Below are 16,106 nucleotides of genomic sequence, written 5' to 3'. Positions count from 1 at the left end.
GCTGTTTTTAAAGGGGGGGGCAACCGGGGGGGCTAAGTGGAAACTCTCATGGGGTTAATTTTTGGGAATGATTGAAGTTGGAACGGTGAAAATCGGATGAAGAATAGAGAAGCTAGAGCGTGTTGAAGAAGGGGGTTATTGAAGTGGCTTTTTTGGGGGTGAAAATGGGAATGTATGGGTATAGTGAATCACATGAATTATGTGAAAGGAGTTGCAGGAATGTGAAATGAATGACCTGAATGTGTTAAATTTGAATTTGGAAGCATTTAATAGTGAATTGTTGAATCTCCCATTGGAAATGAATGGGTTTTTTGGGGGTGAATAAAGTGAAATTGTGAAATATGGGTAATAGGTGAAGTTGTGAAGAATACAAGCCTGAATGGCGTGAATTTTTGGAATAGAACAAAGTTGGAACGGTGAAAATCGGATGAAGAATAGAGAAGCTAGAGCGTGTCGAAGAAGGGGGTTATTGAAGTGGCTTTTTTGGGGGTGAAAATGGGAAATGGGAATGTATAGGTATAGTGAATCACATGAATAGTGTGAAAGGAGTTAAAGGAATGCGAAATGAATGACCTGAATGTCTTGAATTTCAAACTGGAAGCATTTAAATGTGAAATGTTGAATGTCCCAATCGAAATGAATGGGGTGATTTTGGGGTGAAAAATGTGAAATAGTGAATAATCTGAATAAGTGAATGACGTGAAAAATGGAAGCCCCCATCACATGAATAAGTGGAACACGTTAAAAGTGGAATGAAGTGAATCGGTTGAATTAGGTGGAAGTAGTTAAGCGTCAAAAAAACAGGCAGAATAAGTTTAATATTAATAATAACTAGAGAATGCAATTCCTGGAGAAATTGCGTGTGAAGGCTCCGGAGTCGAAGCCATCTGGGTGGAAGGATGTGGAATGATATTGAATGATTTTTGAATCATAGAGAATGTAATTGAATTAGTTTGAATCGTAGAGAATAGAATTGAAATAAAATGTGGAATGATAGTGAATGATGGAAGGTGGAAGGATGTTGAATTATAGTGAATGATGTTGAAAAATGGGGAAGCTGGAGCGTGTCAAAGAAGGGGGCGGGGCGGTTTTTAAAGGGGGGGGAAACCGGGGGGGCTAAATGGAAACCTGCATGGGGTGAATTTTTGGGAATGATTGAAGTTGGAACAGTGAAAATCGGATGAAGAATGGGGAAGCTGGAGCGCGTCGAAGAAGGGGGCGGGGCTGTTTTTAAAGGGGGGGGGGACCGGGGGGGCCAAGTGGAAACTCTCATGGGGTGAATTTTTGGGAATGATTGAAGTTGCAACGGTGAAAATCGGATGAAGAATGGGGAAGCTGGCGCGCGTCGAAGAAGGGGGCGGGGCTGTTTTTAAAGGGGGGGGCAACCGGGGGGGCTAAGTGGAAACCTGCATGGCGTGAATTTTTGGGAATGATTGAAGTTGGAATGGTGAAAATCGGATGAAAAATGTGGAAGCTGGAGCGTGTCAAAGAAAGGGGCGGGGCGTTTTTTAAAGGGGGGGGGAACTGGGGGGGCTAAGTGGAAACTCTCATGGGGTGAATTTTTGGGAATGATTGAAGTTGGAACGGTGAAAATCGGATGAACAATGGGGAAGCTGGAGTGCGTCGAAGAAGGGGGCGGGGCTGTTTTTAAAGGGGGGGGGGACCGGGGGGGCCAAGTGGAAACTCTCATGGGGTGAATTTTTGGGAATGATTGAAGTTGGAACGGTGAAAATCGGATGAAGAATGGGGAAGCTGGCGCGCGTCGAAGAAGGGGGCGGGGCTGTTTTTAAAGGGGGGGGCAACCGGGGGGGCTAAGTGGAAACTCTCATGGGGTTAATTTTTGGGAATGATTGAAGTTGGAACGGTGAAAATCGGATGAACAATGGGGAAGCTGGAGTGCGTCGAAGAAGGGGGCGGGGCTGTTTTTAAAGGGGGGGGGAACCGGGGGGGCTAAGTGGAAACTCTCATGGGGTTAATTTTTGGGAATGATTGAAGTTGGAACGGTGAAAATCGGATGAAGAATGGGGAAGCTGGCGCGCGTCGAAGAAGGGGGCGGGGCTGTTTTTAAAGGGGGGGGGAACCGGGGGGGCTAAGTGGAAACTCTCATGGGGTTAATTTTTGGGAATGATTGAAGTTGGAACGGTGAAAATCGGATGAAGAATAGAGAAGCTAGAGCGTGTTGAAGAAGGGGGTTATTGAAGTGGCTTTTTTGGGGGTGAAAATGGGAAATGGGAATGTATGGGTATAGTGAATCACATGAATTATGTGAAAGGAGTTGCAGGAATGTGAAATGAATGACCTGAATGTGTTAAATGTTAATTTGGAAGCATTTAATAGTGAATTGTTGAATCTCCCATTGGAAATGAATGGGTTTTTTGGGGGTGAATAAAGTGAAATTGTGAAATATGGGTAATAGGTGAAGTTGTGAAGAATACAAGCCTGAATGGCGTGAATTTTTGGAATAGAACAAAGTTGGAACGGTGAAAATCGGATGAAGAATAGAGAAGCTAGAGCGTGTCGAAGAAGGGGGTTATTGAAGTGGCTTTTTTGGGGGTGAAAATGGGAAATGGGAATGTATGGGTATAGTGAATCACATGAATAGTGTGAAAGGAGTTAAAGGAATGCGAAATGAATGACCTGAATGTCTTGAATTTCAAACTGGAAGCATTTAAATGTGAAATGTTGAATGTCCCAATCGAAATGAATGGGGTGATTTTGGGGTGAAAAATGTGAAATAGTGAATAATCTGAATAAGTGAATGACGTGAAAAATGGAAGCCCCCATCACATGAATAAGTGGAACACGTTAAAAGTGGAATGAAGTGAATCGGTTGAATTAGGTGGAAGTAGTTAAGCGTCAAAAAAACAGGCGGAATAAGTTTAATAATATTAATAATAATAATAATAATAAAGAATCAGAATAACATATGTGTGAAGGCCTACCGCCTTCACACAATAATAAAGAATCAGAATAACATATGTGTGAAGGCCTTCGCCTTCACACAATAATAATAATAAAGAATCAGAATAACATATGTGTGAAGGCCTACCGCCTTCACACAATAATAATAATAAAGAATCAGAATAACATATGTGTGAAGGCCTTCCGCCTTCACACAATAATAAAGAATCAGAATAACATATGTGTGAAGGCCTACCGCCTTCACACAACTAGAGAATGCAATTCCTGGAGAAATTGCGTGTGAAGGCGGAATGGCTGGAATTTTTTTTGTGGAATGATTTTGAATGAGGCTGAATGTTGTGGAATAATATTGAATGACTCTGAAATGTTGAATGAATTTGAATCATAGTGAATGAAATTGAATGATTTGAATGACAGTGAATAATAGTGAATTATCTTGAATCATCATGAATGAAAGAGAAAAAATATTGAATAATGTTGAAAAATATTGAATAATGTTGAATTATAGTGAATGACATCGAATGAAAATGGGGAAAGGCAGTGATTAATGGAAGGTGGAAGGATGTTGAATGATCGTGGAAAATATTCAACGACCGGGAATCGAACCGAGAACCTCCAAGTATGGAAGCAGCTGCTAATCCACTGACCCAACCCTCTTTATAGAAGCCTGGATGAATGTCTTGAATGGATTTAATATCCTAAGTGGATGAAGAATAGAGAAAATAGAGCATGTCAAAGAAGGGGGCGGGGCGGTTTTTAAAGGGGGGGGGGAACCGGGGGGTCTAAATGGAAACCTGCATGGCGTGAATTTTTGGGAATGATTGAAGTTGGAATGGTGAAAATCGGATGAAAAATGTGGAAGCTGGAGCGCGTCAAAGAAAGGGGCGGGGCGTTTTTTAAAGGGGGGGGGAACTGGGGGGGCTAAGTGGAAACTCTCATGGGGTGAATTTTTGGGAATGATTGAAGTTGGAACGGTGAAAATCGGATGAACAATGGGGAAGCTGGAGTGCATCGAAGAAGGGGGCGGGGCTGTTTTTAAAGGGGGGGGGGACCGGGGGGGCCAAGTGGAAACTCTCATGGGGTGAATTTTTGGGAATGATTGAAGTTGGAACGGTGAAAATCGGATGAAGAATGGGGAAGCTGGCGCGCGTCGAAGAAGGGGGCGGGGCTGTTTTTAAAGGGGGGGGCAACCGGGGGGGCTAAGTGGAAACTCTCATGGGGTTAATTTTTGGGAATGATTGAAGTTGGAACGGTGAAAATCGGATGAACAATGGGGAAGCTGGAGTGCGTCGAAGAAGGGGGCGGGGCTGTTTTTAAAGGGGGGGGGGACCGGGGGGGCCAAGTGGAAACTCTCATGGGGTGAATTTTTGGGAATGATTGAAGTTGGAACGGTGAAAATCGGATGAAGAATGGGGAAGCTGGCGCGCGTCGAAGAAGGGGGCGGGGCTGTTTTTAAAGGGGGGGGCAACCGGGGGGGCTAAGTGGAAACTCTCATGGGGTTAATTTTTGGGAATGATTGAAGTTGGAACGGTGAAAATCGGATGAAGAATAGAGAAGCTAGAGCGTGTTGAAGAAGGGGGTTATTGAAGTGGCTGTTTTGGGGGTGAAAATGGGAAATGGGAATGTATGGGTATAGTGAATCACATGAATTATGTGAAAGGAGTTGCAGGAATGTGAAATGAATGACCTGAATGTGTTAAATTTGAATTTGGAAGCATTTAATAGTGAATTGTTGAATCTCCCATTGGAAATGAATGGGTTTTTTGGGGGTGAATAAAGTGAAATTGTGAAATATGGGTAATAGGTGAAGTTGTGTAGAATACAAGCCTGAATGGCGTGAATTTTTGGAATAGAACAAAGTTGGAACGGTGAAAATCGGATGAAGAATAGAGAAGCTAGAGCGTGTCGAAGAAGGGGGTTATTGAAGTGGCTTTTTTGGGGGTGAAAATGGGAAATGGGAATGTATGGGTATAGTGAATCACATGAATAGTGTGAAAGGAGTTAAAGGAATGCGAAATGAATGACCTGAATGTCTTGAATTTCAAACTGGAAGCATTTAAATGTGAAATGTTGAATGTCCCAATCGAAATGAATGGGGTGAATTTGGGGTGAAAAATGTGAAATAGTGAATAATCTGAATAAGTGAATGACGTGAAAAATGGAAGCCCCCATCACATGAATAAGTGGAACACGTTAAAAGTGGAATGAAGTGAATCGGTTGAATTAGGTGGAAGTAGTTAAGCGTCAAAAAAACAGGCAGAATAAGTTTAATATTAACTAGAGAATGCAATTCCTGGAGAAATTGCGTGTGAAGGCGGAATGGCTGGAATTTTTTTTGTGGAATGATTTTGAATGAGACTGAATGTCTTTGAATAATATTGAATGACTCTGAAATATTGAATTGCTGGACGAAAATTGGAGGAGTAAACCCATTTCCAAGTTGTTGCCATTGAAAATGAATGGAGAATTTGGGGGAAAAAAATTTGTTTTTGTGGCAGCAAATTTGGAAAGAGACCCATACGGCTGGGTACCTTTTATATCAGTGTGGGGGTGAAACGATGGTCTCGGCGATGCTGGACGAAAATTGGAGGAGTAAACCCATTCCGAAGTTGTTGCCATTGAAAATGAATGGAGAATTTGGGGGAAAAAAAATGTGTTTTTGTGGCAGCAAATTTGGAAAGAGACCCATACGGCTGGGTACCTTTTATATCAGTGTGGGGGTGAAACGATGGTCTCGGCATTGCTGGACGAAAATTGGAGGAGTAAACCCATTCCCAAGTTGTTGCCATAGAAAATGAATGGGGAATTTGGGGGAAAAAAAATGTGTTTTTGTGGCAGCAAATTTGGAAAGAGACCCATACGGCTGGGTACCTTTTATATCAGTGTGGGGGTGAAACGATGGTCTCGGCATTGCTGGACGAAAATTGGAGGAGTAAACCCATTCCCAAGTTGTTGCCATAGAAAATGAATGGGGAATTTGGGGGAAAAAAAATGTGTTTTTGTGGCAGCAAATTTGGAAAGAGACCCATACGGCTGGGTACCTTTTATATCAGTGTGGGGGTGAAACGATGGTCTCGGCGTTGCTGGACGAAAATTGGAGGAGTAAACCCATTTCCAAGTTGTTGCCATTGAAAATGAATGGAGAATTTGGGGGAAAAAAATGTGTTTTTGTGGCAGCAAATTTGGAAAGAGACCGATACGGCTGGGTACCTTTTATATCAGTGTGGGGGTGAAACGATGGTCTCGGCGTTGCTGGACGAAAATTGGAGGAGTAAACCCATTTCCAAGTTGTTGCCATTGAAAATGAATGGAGAATTTGGGGGGAAAAAAATGTGTTTTTGTGGCAGCAAATTTGGAAAGAGACCCATACGGCTGGGTACCTTTTATATCAGTGTGGGGGTGAAACGATGGTCTCGGCGTTGCTGGATGAAAATTGGTGGAGTAAACGCATTTCCAAGTTGTTGCCATTGAAAATGAATGGAGAATTTGGGGGAAAAAAATGTGTTTTTGTGGCACCAAATTTGGAAAGAGACCCATACGGCTGGGTACCTTTTATATCAGTGTGGGGGTGAAACGATGGTCTCGGCGTTGCTGGACGAAAATTGGAGGAGTAAACCCATTTCCAAGTTGTTGCCATTGAAAATGAATGGAGAATTTGGGGGGAAAAAAACGTGTTTTTGTGGCAGCAAATTTGGAAAGAGACCCATACGGCTGGGTACCTTTTATATCAGTGTGGGGGTGAAACGATGGTCTCGGCGTTGCTGGACGAAAATTGGAGGAGTAAACCCATTTCCAAGTTGTTGCCATTGAAAATGAATGGAGAATTTGGGGGAAAAAAATGTGTTTTTGTGGCACCAAATTTGGAAAGAGACCCATACGGCTGGGTACCTTTTATATCAGTGTGGGGGTGAAACGATGGTCTCGGCGTTGCTGGACGAAAATTGGAGGAGTAAACCCATTTCCAAGTTGTTGCCATTGAAAATGAATGGAGAATTTGGGGGGGAAAAAATGTGTTTTTGTGGCACCAAATTTGGAAAGAGACCCATACGGCTGGGTACCTTTTATATCAGTGTGGGGGTGAAACGATGGTCTCGGCGTTGCTGGACGAAAATTGGAGGAGTAAACCCATTTCCAAGTTGTTGCCATTGAAAATGAATGGAGAATTTGGGGGGGAAAAAATGTGTTTTTGTGGCACCAAATTTGGAAAGAGACCCATACGGCTGGGTACCTTTTATATCAGTGTGGGGGTGAAACGATGGTCTCGGCGTTGCTGGACGAAAATTGGAGGAGTAAACCCATTTCCAAGTTGTTGCCATTGAAAATGAATGGAGAATTTGGGGGAAAAAAATGTGTTTTTGTGGCAGCAAATTTGGAAAGAGACCCATACGGCTGGGTACCTTTTATATCAGTGTGGGGGTGAAACGATGGTCTCGGCGTTGCTGGATGAAAATTGGAGGAGTAAACCCATTTCCAAGTTGTTGCCATTGAAAATGAATGGAGAATTTGGGGGAAAAAAAATGTGTTTTTGTGGCAGCAAATTTGGAAAGAGACCCATACGGCTGGGTACCTTTTATATCAGTGTGGGGGTGAAACGATGGTCTCGGCGTTGCTGGACGAAAATTGGAGGAGTAAACCCATTTCCAAGTTGTTGCCATTGAAAATGAATGGAGAATTTGGGGGAAAAAAAATGTGTTTTTGTGGCAGCAAATTTGGAAAGAGACCCATACGGCTGGGTACCTTTTATATCAGTGTGGGGGTGAAACGATGGTCTCGGCGTTGCTGGACGAAAATTGGAGGAGTAAACCCATTTCCAAGTTGTTGCCATTGAAAATGAATGGAGAATTTGGGGGAAAAAAAACGTGTTTTTGTGGCAGCAAATTTGGAAAGAGACCCATACGGCTGGGTACCTTTTATATCAGTGTGGGGGTGAAACGATGGTCTCGGCGTTGCTGGACGAAAATTGGAGGAGTAAACCCATTTCCAAGTTGTTGCCATTGAAAATGAATGGAGAATTTGGGGGAAAAAAATGTGTTTTTGTGGCAGCAAATTTGGAAAGAGACCCATACGGCTGGGTACCTTTTATATCAGTGTGGGGGTGAAACGATGGTCTCGGCGTTGCTGGACGAAAATTGGAGGAGTAAACCCATTTCCAAGTTGTTGCCATTGAAAATGAATGGAGAATTTGGGGGAAAAAAAATGTGTTTTTGTGGCAGCAAATTTGGAAAGAGACCCATACGGCTGGGTACCTTTTATATCAGTGTGGGGGTGAAACGATGGTCTCGGCGTTGCTGGACGAAAATTGGAGGAGTAAACCCATTTCCAAGTTGTTGCCATTGAAAATGAATGGAGAATTTGGGGGAAAAAAAATGTGTTTTTGTGGCAGCAAATTTGGAAAGAGACCCATACGGCTGGGTACCTTTTATATCAGTGTGGGGGTGAAACGATGGTCTCGGCGTTGCTGGACGAAAATTGGAGGAGTAAACCCATTTCCAAGTTGTTGCCATTGAAAATGAATGGAGAATTTGGGGGAAAAAAAATGTGTTTTTGTGGCAGCAAATTTGGAAAGAGACCCATACGGCTGGGTACCTTTTATATCAGTGTGGGGGTGAAACGATGGTCTCGGCGTTGCTGAACGAAAATTGGAGGAGTAAACCCATTTCCAAGTTGTTGCCATTGAAAATGAATGGAGAATTTGGGGGGAAAAAAATGTGTTTTTGTGGCAGCAAATTTGGAAAGAGACCCATACGGCTGGGTACCTTTTATATCAGTGTGGGGGTGAAACGATGGTCTCGGCGTTGCTGGACGAAAATTGGAGGAGTAAACCCATTTCCAAGTTGTTGCCATTGAAAATGAATGGAGAATTTGGGGGGAAAAAATGTGTTTTTGTGGCAGCAAATTTGGAAAGAGACCCATACGGCTGGGTACCTTTTATATCAGTGTGGGGGTGAAACGATGGTCTCGGCGTTGCTGGACGAAAATTGGAGGAGTAAACCCATTTCCAAGTTGTTGCCATTGAAAATGAATGGAGAATTTGGGGGAAAAAAAATGTGTTTTTGTGGCAGCAAATTTGGAAAGAGACCCATACGGCTGGGTACCTTTTATATCAGTGTGGGGGTGAAACGATGGTCTCGGCGTTGCTGGACGAAAATTGGAGGAGTAAACCCATTTCCAAGTTGTTGCCATTGGAAATGAATGGAGAATTTGGGGGAAAAAAAATGTGTTTTTGTGGCAGCAAATTTGGAAAGAGACCCATACGGCTGGGTACCTTTTATATCAGTGTGGGGGTGAAACGATGGTCTCGGCGTTGCTGGACGAAAATTGGAGGAGTAAACCCATTTCCAAGTTGTTGCCATTGAAAATGAATGGAGAATTTGGGGGTGAAAAATGTAAAATGGGAATGCATGAATCGAGTTGAATCACTTGAATTATGTGAAAGGAATTACATGAATGTCAATTGAATGACCTGAATTATGTGAAAGGAATAACATGAATGTAAACTTAATTACCTGAATTGTGTGAAAGGAATTACATGAATGGAGTGAATCACATGAATTATGTGAAAGGAATTAAATGAATAGAGTAAATCACATGAATTATGTGAAAGGAATTACATGAATCTAAATTGAATGACCTGAAATATGTGAAAGGAATTACATGAATGTCAATTGAATGACCTGAATTATGTGAAAGGAATAACATGAATGCAAACTTAATTACCTGAATTGTGTGAAAGGAATACATGAATAAAGTGAATACCATGAATTATGTGAAAGGAATTACTTGAATGTAAATTGAATGACCTGAATTATGTGAAGGGAATTACATGAATGTAAATTGAATGACCTGAATTATGTGAAAGGAATCACATGAATAGACTGAATCACATGAAAGGAATTACTTGAATACAGTGAAATCACATGAATTATGTGAAAGGAATTACTTGAATCTAAATTGAATGACCTGAATTATGTGAAAGGAATTACATGAATGTAAACTTAATTACCTGAATTTTGTGAAAGGAATACATGAATAGACTGAATCACATGAAAGGAATTGCTTGAATACAGTGAAATCACATGAATTATGTGAAAGGAATTACATGAATGTAAATTGAATGACCTGAATTATGTGAAAGGAATGACATGAATAGAGTGAATCACATGAATAGTGTGAAAGGAGTTAAAGGAATGCGAAATGAATGACCTGAATGTCTTGAATTTCAAACTGGAAGCATTTAAATGTGAAATGTTGAATGTCCCAATCGAAATGAATGGGGTGAATTTGGGGTGAAAAATGTGAAATAGTGAATAATCTGAATAAGTGAATGACGTGAAAAATGGAAGCCCCCATCACATGAATAAGTGGAATACGTTAAAAGTGGAATGAAGTGAATCGGTTGAATTAGGTGGAAGTAGTTAAGCGTCAAAAAAACAGGCGGAATAAGTTTAATAATATTAACTAGAGAATGCAATTCCTGGAGAAATTGCGTGTGAAGGCGGAATGGCTGGAATTTTTTTTGTGGAATGATTTTGAATGAGACTGAATGTCTTTGAATAATATTGAATGACTCTGAAATATTGAATGAGGTTGAATGAATTCTAATCATAGTGAATGAAATTGAATGATTTGAATGACAGTTAATAATAGTGAATTCTATTGAATCATCATGAATGAAATAGAAAAAATATTGAATAATGTTGAAAAATATTGAATAATGTGGAATTATAGTGAATGACATCGAATGAAAATGGGGAAAGGCAGTGATTAATGGAAGGTGGAAGGATGTTGAATGATCTTGAAAAATATTTAACGACCGGGAATCGAACCGAGAACCTCCAAGTATGGAGGCAGCAGCTAATCCACTGACCCAACCCTCTTTATTGAAGCCTGGATGAATGTCTTGAATGGATTTAATATCCTAAGTGGATGCATTTGTGCAATGTTGAATGCCCCATTGGAAATGAATGGGGTTTTAGGGGGTGAAAAAGGTGAAATGGTGAAAAATGTGAAAAAGATAGAAACACAAAAAATGGAAGCCCCCATGGCGGGAATTTTTGGAATAGATTGAGGTAGGAACGGTGAGAATCGGACGAAAAATGCGAGAGTAGTTTCGTGCCAAAGGTTTGAGGCTGGAAAAAATGAAGTAATTGCTTAGTAACAATATGTGTGAAGGCCTACCGCCTTCACACAACTAGAGAATGCAATTCCTGGAGAAATTGCGTGTGAAGGCTCCGGAGTCGAAGCCATCTGGGTGGAAGGATGTGGAATGATATTGAATGATTTTTGAATCATAGAGAATGTAATTGAATTAGTTTGAATCGTAGAGAATAGAATTGAAATAAAATGTGGAATGATAGTGAATGATGGAAGGTGGAAGGATGTTGAATTATAGTGAATGATGTTGAAAAATGGGGAAGCTGGAGCGTGTCAAAGAAGGGGGCGGGGCGGTTTTTAAAGGGGGGGGAAACCGGGGGGGCTAAGTGGAAACTCTCATGGGGTGAATTTTTGGGAATGATTGAAGTTGGAACGGTGAAAATCGGATGAACAATGGGGAAGCTGGAGTGCGTCGAAGAAGGGGGCGGGGCTGTTTTTAAAGGGGGGGGGGACCGGGGGGGCCAAGTGGAAACTCTCATGGGGTGAATTTTTGGGAATGATTGAAGTTGGAACGGTGAAAATCGGATGAAGAATGGGGAAGCTGGCGCGCGTCGAAGAAGGGGGCGGGGCTGTTTTTAAAGGGGGGGGCAACCGGGGGGGCTAAGTGGAAACTCTCATGGGGTTAATTTTTGGGAATGATTGAAGTTGGAACGGTGAAAATCGGATGAAGAATGGGGAAGCTGGAGCGCGTCAAAGAAGGGGGCGGGGCTGTTTTTAAAGGGGGGGGGAACCGGGGGGGCCAAGTGGAAACTCTCATGGGGTGAATTTTTGGGAATGATTGAAGTTGGAACGGTGAAAATCGGATGAACAATGGGGAAGCTGGAGTGCGTCGAAGAAGGGGGCGGGGCTGTTTTTAAAGGGGGGGGGGACCGGGGGGGCCAAGTGGAAACTCTCATGGGGTGAATTTTTGGGAATGATTGAAGTTGGAACGGTGAAAATCGGATGAAGAATGGGGAAGCTGGCGCGCGTCGAAGAAGGGGGCGGGGCTGTTTTTAAAGGGGGGGGGGGACCGGGGGGGCTAAGTGGAAACTCTCATGGGGTTAATTTTTGGGAATGATTGAAGTTGGAACGGTGAAAATCGGATGAAGAATAGAGAAGCTAGAGCGTGTTGAAGAAGGGGGTTATTGAAGTGGCTTTTTTGGGGGTGAAAATGGGAAATGGGAATGTATGGGTATAGTGAATCACATGAATTATGTGAAAGGAGTTGCAGGAATGTGAAATGAATGACCTGAATGTGTTAAATTTGAATTTGGAAGCATTTAATAGTGAATTGTTGAATCTCCCATTGGAAATGAATGGGTTTTTTGGGGGTGAATAAAGTGAAATTGTGAAATATGGGTAATAGGTGAAGTTGTGAAGAATACAAGCCTGAATGGCGTGAATTTTTGGAATAGAACAAAGTTGGAACGGTGAAAATCGGCTGAAGAATAGAGAAGCTAGAGCGTGTCGAAGAAGGGGGTTATTGAAGTGGCTTTTTTGGGGGTGAAAATGGGAAATGGGAATGTATGGGTATAGTGAATCACATGAATAGTGTGAAAGGAGTTAAAGGAATGCGAAATGAATGACCTGAATGTCTTGAATTTCAAACTGGAAGCATTTAAATGTGAAATGTTGAATGTCCCAATCGAAATGAATGGGGTGAATTTGGGGTGAAAAATGTGAAATAGTGAATAATCTGAATAAGTGAATGACGTGAAAAATGGAAGCCCCCATCACATGAATAAGTGGAACACGTTAAAAGTGGAATGAAGTGAATCGGTTGAATTAGGTGGAAGTAGTTAAGCGTCAAAAAAACAGGCAGAATAAGTTTAATATTAATAATAATAAAGAATCAGAATAACATATGTGTGAAGGCCTACCGCCTTCACACAATAATAATAATAATAATAATAAAGAATCAGAATAACATATGTGTGAAGGCCTACCGCCTTCACACAATAATAATAAAGAATCAGAATAACATATGTGTGAAGGCCTACCGCCTTCACACAATAATAATAATAAAGAATCAGAATAACATATGTGTGAAGGCCTACCGCCTTCACACAATAAAAGTCCAAGCAAACGAGGGCTCTAGAGTCAAACACAAGTTCTCAACTCAGCATACCTAGCGACTTGCACGAATTGGTGAATGATATAAACATTCAGACATCAGATCATAACACACCGTACCAAATACATGATGATGATGATGATGATGATCCATTCACGGCGATACAACAAATTACAGATTTTGTCGATTTTTTTAATCCTTTAGAAGAGACCTTAAAACATTTAGTACATCCATCGTCTCAAAACAGTGACATAACGTACCACAATACACAATATGGTGATTTAACAAACACGCAGGTCACATCACCTGATCACGAATCTATGCAAATGTAACACGATGGAACAAACACGCAGACCACATCAAGTAACCACGATCCCATGCAGATGCAACATGATGATTTAAACATCCAATCGTCAGAGGATTCAGTTGAACAGAGAGGGGGACATAGGGTAATCATTCGAGATCGTTTCAATAATACGGAACTCAGGGCCCCGTTGAACATACCAGACCCTATGGATAACACTGATTTTCCGGCGTTTTACATAGCTATCATGAGCACGATAAATGGGCAACTGGATCGAGCGAGATCGAACCAATCTCCCGGGGATATTATTCAATTTGAAGTGGTGGGGGAAAATGTAAACCAACATGAGACGATTCGCATGTCAGACGACCCAGGCGCGTGTGCAAACGCTGTTCAAAATCTGCTCGATCGACTCGTACAGTCTAATGCCCAAGTCCTGTTTGACAGACAACTCGAGTTTGTCATCCAAATTGTAAATGGTGAGGTGTGGCATTTCGATTCAGTGAGCAACGACATCTTTAAAGCTTACATGAACACGTTCCTTAAGGGGAAGCAAGAAGCCTCTGGCTATCCACCCAATATCACTGCTCAGGAGGGTAGGGATAGGTACATTGATGATTACAGGACACATCAAGGTATCCGGCTGGATCCTGAACGCATCAAAGTCAACCCTGGCAAGAGACAGGTTTTTAAACTTTTGTCTGAATTCTCTCTGGGGAAAATATGGGCACAGAGATAATCTAAAACAGACAAAATTGACCAACAAACCCGAAGAATTTTTCAAAATCATGTTTTCGGGTTTGTATGAGATCGATTACTTCGGTTTCATCAAAGCAGACACCGCGATGATTCAACACACCGATAAAAAGAACAATATTTCACTACCCTCTGACACCTCAAACATCTTTGTGGCTTGTTTTACAACTGCTCATGCTAGATTGTTCATGTACAGATTTTTGGAGCAATTACAAGAGAGGGTTCTATACACAGATAGACAGCCTCATCTACGTGGTCAGAGATGGTGAAACGCCTCTAAAACTGGGTCAATATCTCAGTGATCTGACCGATGAATTGGATGGTGACAGCATTCAGGAATTTGTTTCGGCCGGTCCCAAAAGCTATGTTTATCAAACTACAGATACTAAAAAAACGGTGATGAAAGTCAAAGGTATCACACAGATGCACGAAAGCATTCAAAACATCAACTTTGACAGTGTCAAAGACTTAGTGGAGGGATACATATCCCAGATGACGCAGGGGAGCGAGTCCGACACGCGCACGCTTGAGACACCACAACACAGCATCGTCCGCGATAAAAAGACGTTTCGCGTCAGAAATACTTCATTCGTCAAAAGGTTTAGGGTGGTCTACGACAAACGAAGACTTTTGCCAGACGGTCGCAGTGTGCCTTTTGGTTATTAGAGAAAATGGTATTAGCACAGGTCGATTTCGATCCGCGTTGTTGGAATTTAGCTTTATATCAATGTTGGAATTTAACTTTAACCCAATGTAAACTCAAATTAGTAATCTGACTCCAATTCGCGACCTTACCCAACTCTCACTCATCCAACAATATGCGCGCTCGTTCTGCAATAGAAAGGTATCAGGAAGCCGGCATTTTCACGCACAAGTGGGTTTATTCCCAATACACAGACTTTCTACATGGCACCTGGGTCTCGGGTCCCTCTCAATACAACTCTACACCTCTCTTGCCATCAGCGACTGTGTTCTACCTCCGAGTTGCCCAGTAATGATTCATACTATACAATATGCAAATGGCACAGAGACAAAGGCATCCTGGCATGATTCTATTGGCTATGTGTATCCTGCAGTTAACTTTAGCTTGCTCTCATTGGTCTTTCTTCTCCCGCCGAATCCCGTGGCGACTCCTCCTGCTTGTGCTATCCCCCGATGGCCGCTCCTTCGTCCACTGCTCCCGGAGTCATCTCGTCTCGCCCAGCACCGTCTGCTTCTAAAACATTCCATTCCTGCACAACCCCCGCAACCAGTTTCGCTCCACCAGTCAGACTCTCAGCATTTTACAATATCACATTTTCATTACACTGGATGCACCAACATCTAATGAACTATGTCAAACTCTTATATTCCTTTAATAGTCAAATGTATGAAATCCTTTAAGTGTAACCGAAGTTTAGACCATGCTAATGACAAGACCCTCAGGAGAGGAATGCAGGAAGATTGGATCACAGCTGCACCACAGGAGGTGTGAACGAGACCCCTCTGAAACAATGGACTTCCATGCCGGGATCACAAAAGTGGCTCCTAGCAGTCTACCCTTTGTTCTGTTTTAGATTGACTGCCATTTACATTATCCTTTAATCCCTCTCATGACCTCAGACATCTGAGGTCATCACTTGAACACCTTATTTCATTGCTGCACACGAGCTTGACATCACTTGCCATAAAACTAAAACACATCAAACAATTAGTAAAAGAATAAGAATCAGTAGAAAATTTCCTTCCCTCCTTATGGCCTCAGGTCCCCGAGGCCATCTTTCCATACTCACATCCTGGACTCCCGGAGGGCCACGGCTACCTCCGCCTCCTGGCGGTCCTTTTGAGGGATCATCATGTACTGACCACCCGGAGGGAGTGGCCCCAACGTGTGTTCTATTGTCTTAACAGTTAATGATCTGGTACATGGAATACAGC

The sequence above is a fragment of the Idiotropiscis lumnitzeri genome, chromosome 20 (genome assembly GCF_059441095.1).
Source record: "Idiotropiscis lumnitzeri isolate Australia: NSW breed Sydney's pygmy pipehorse chromosome 20, RoL_Ilum_1.0, whole genome shotgun sequence".
Taxonomy (NCBI): Eukaryota; Metazoa; Chordata; class Actinopteri; order Syngnathiformes; family Syngnathidae; genus Idiotropiscis; species Idiotropiscis lumnitzeri.
The sequence above is the reverse complement of the archived record's forward strand: the minus strand, read 5'-3'. Positions refer to the sequence as shown.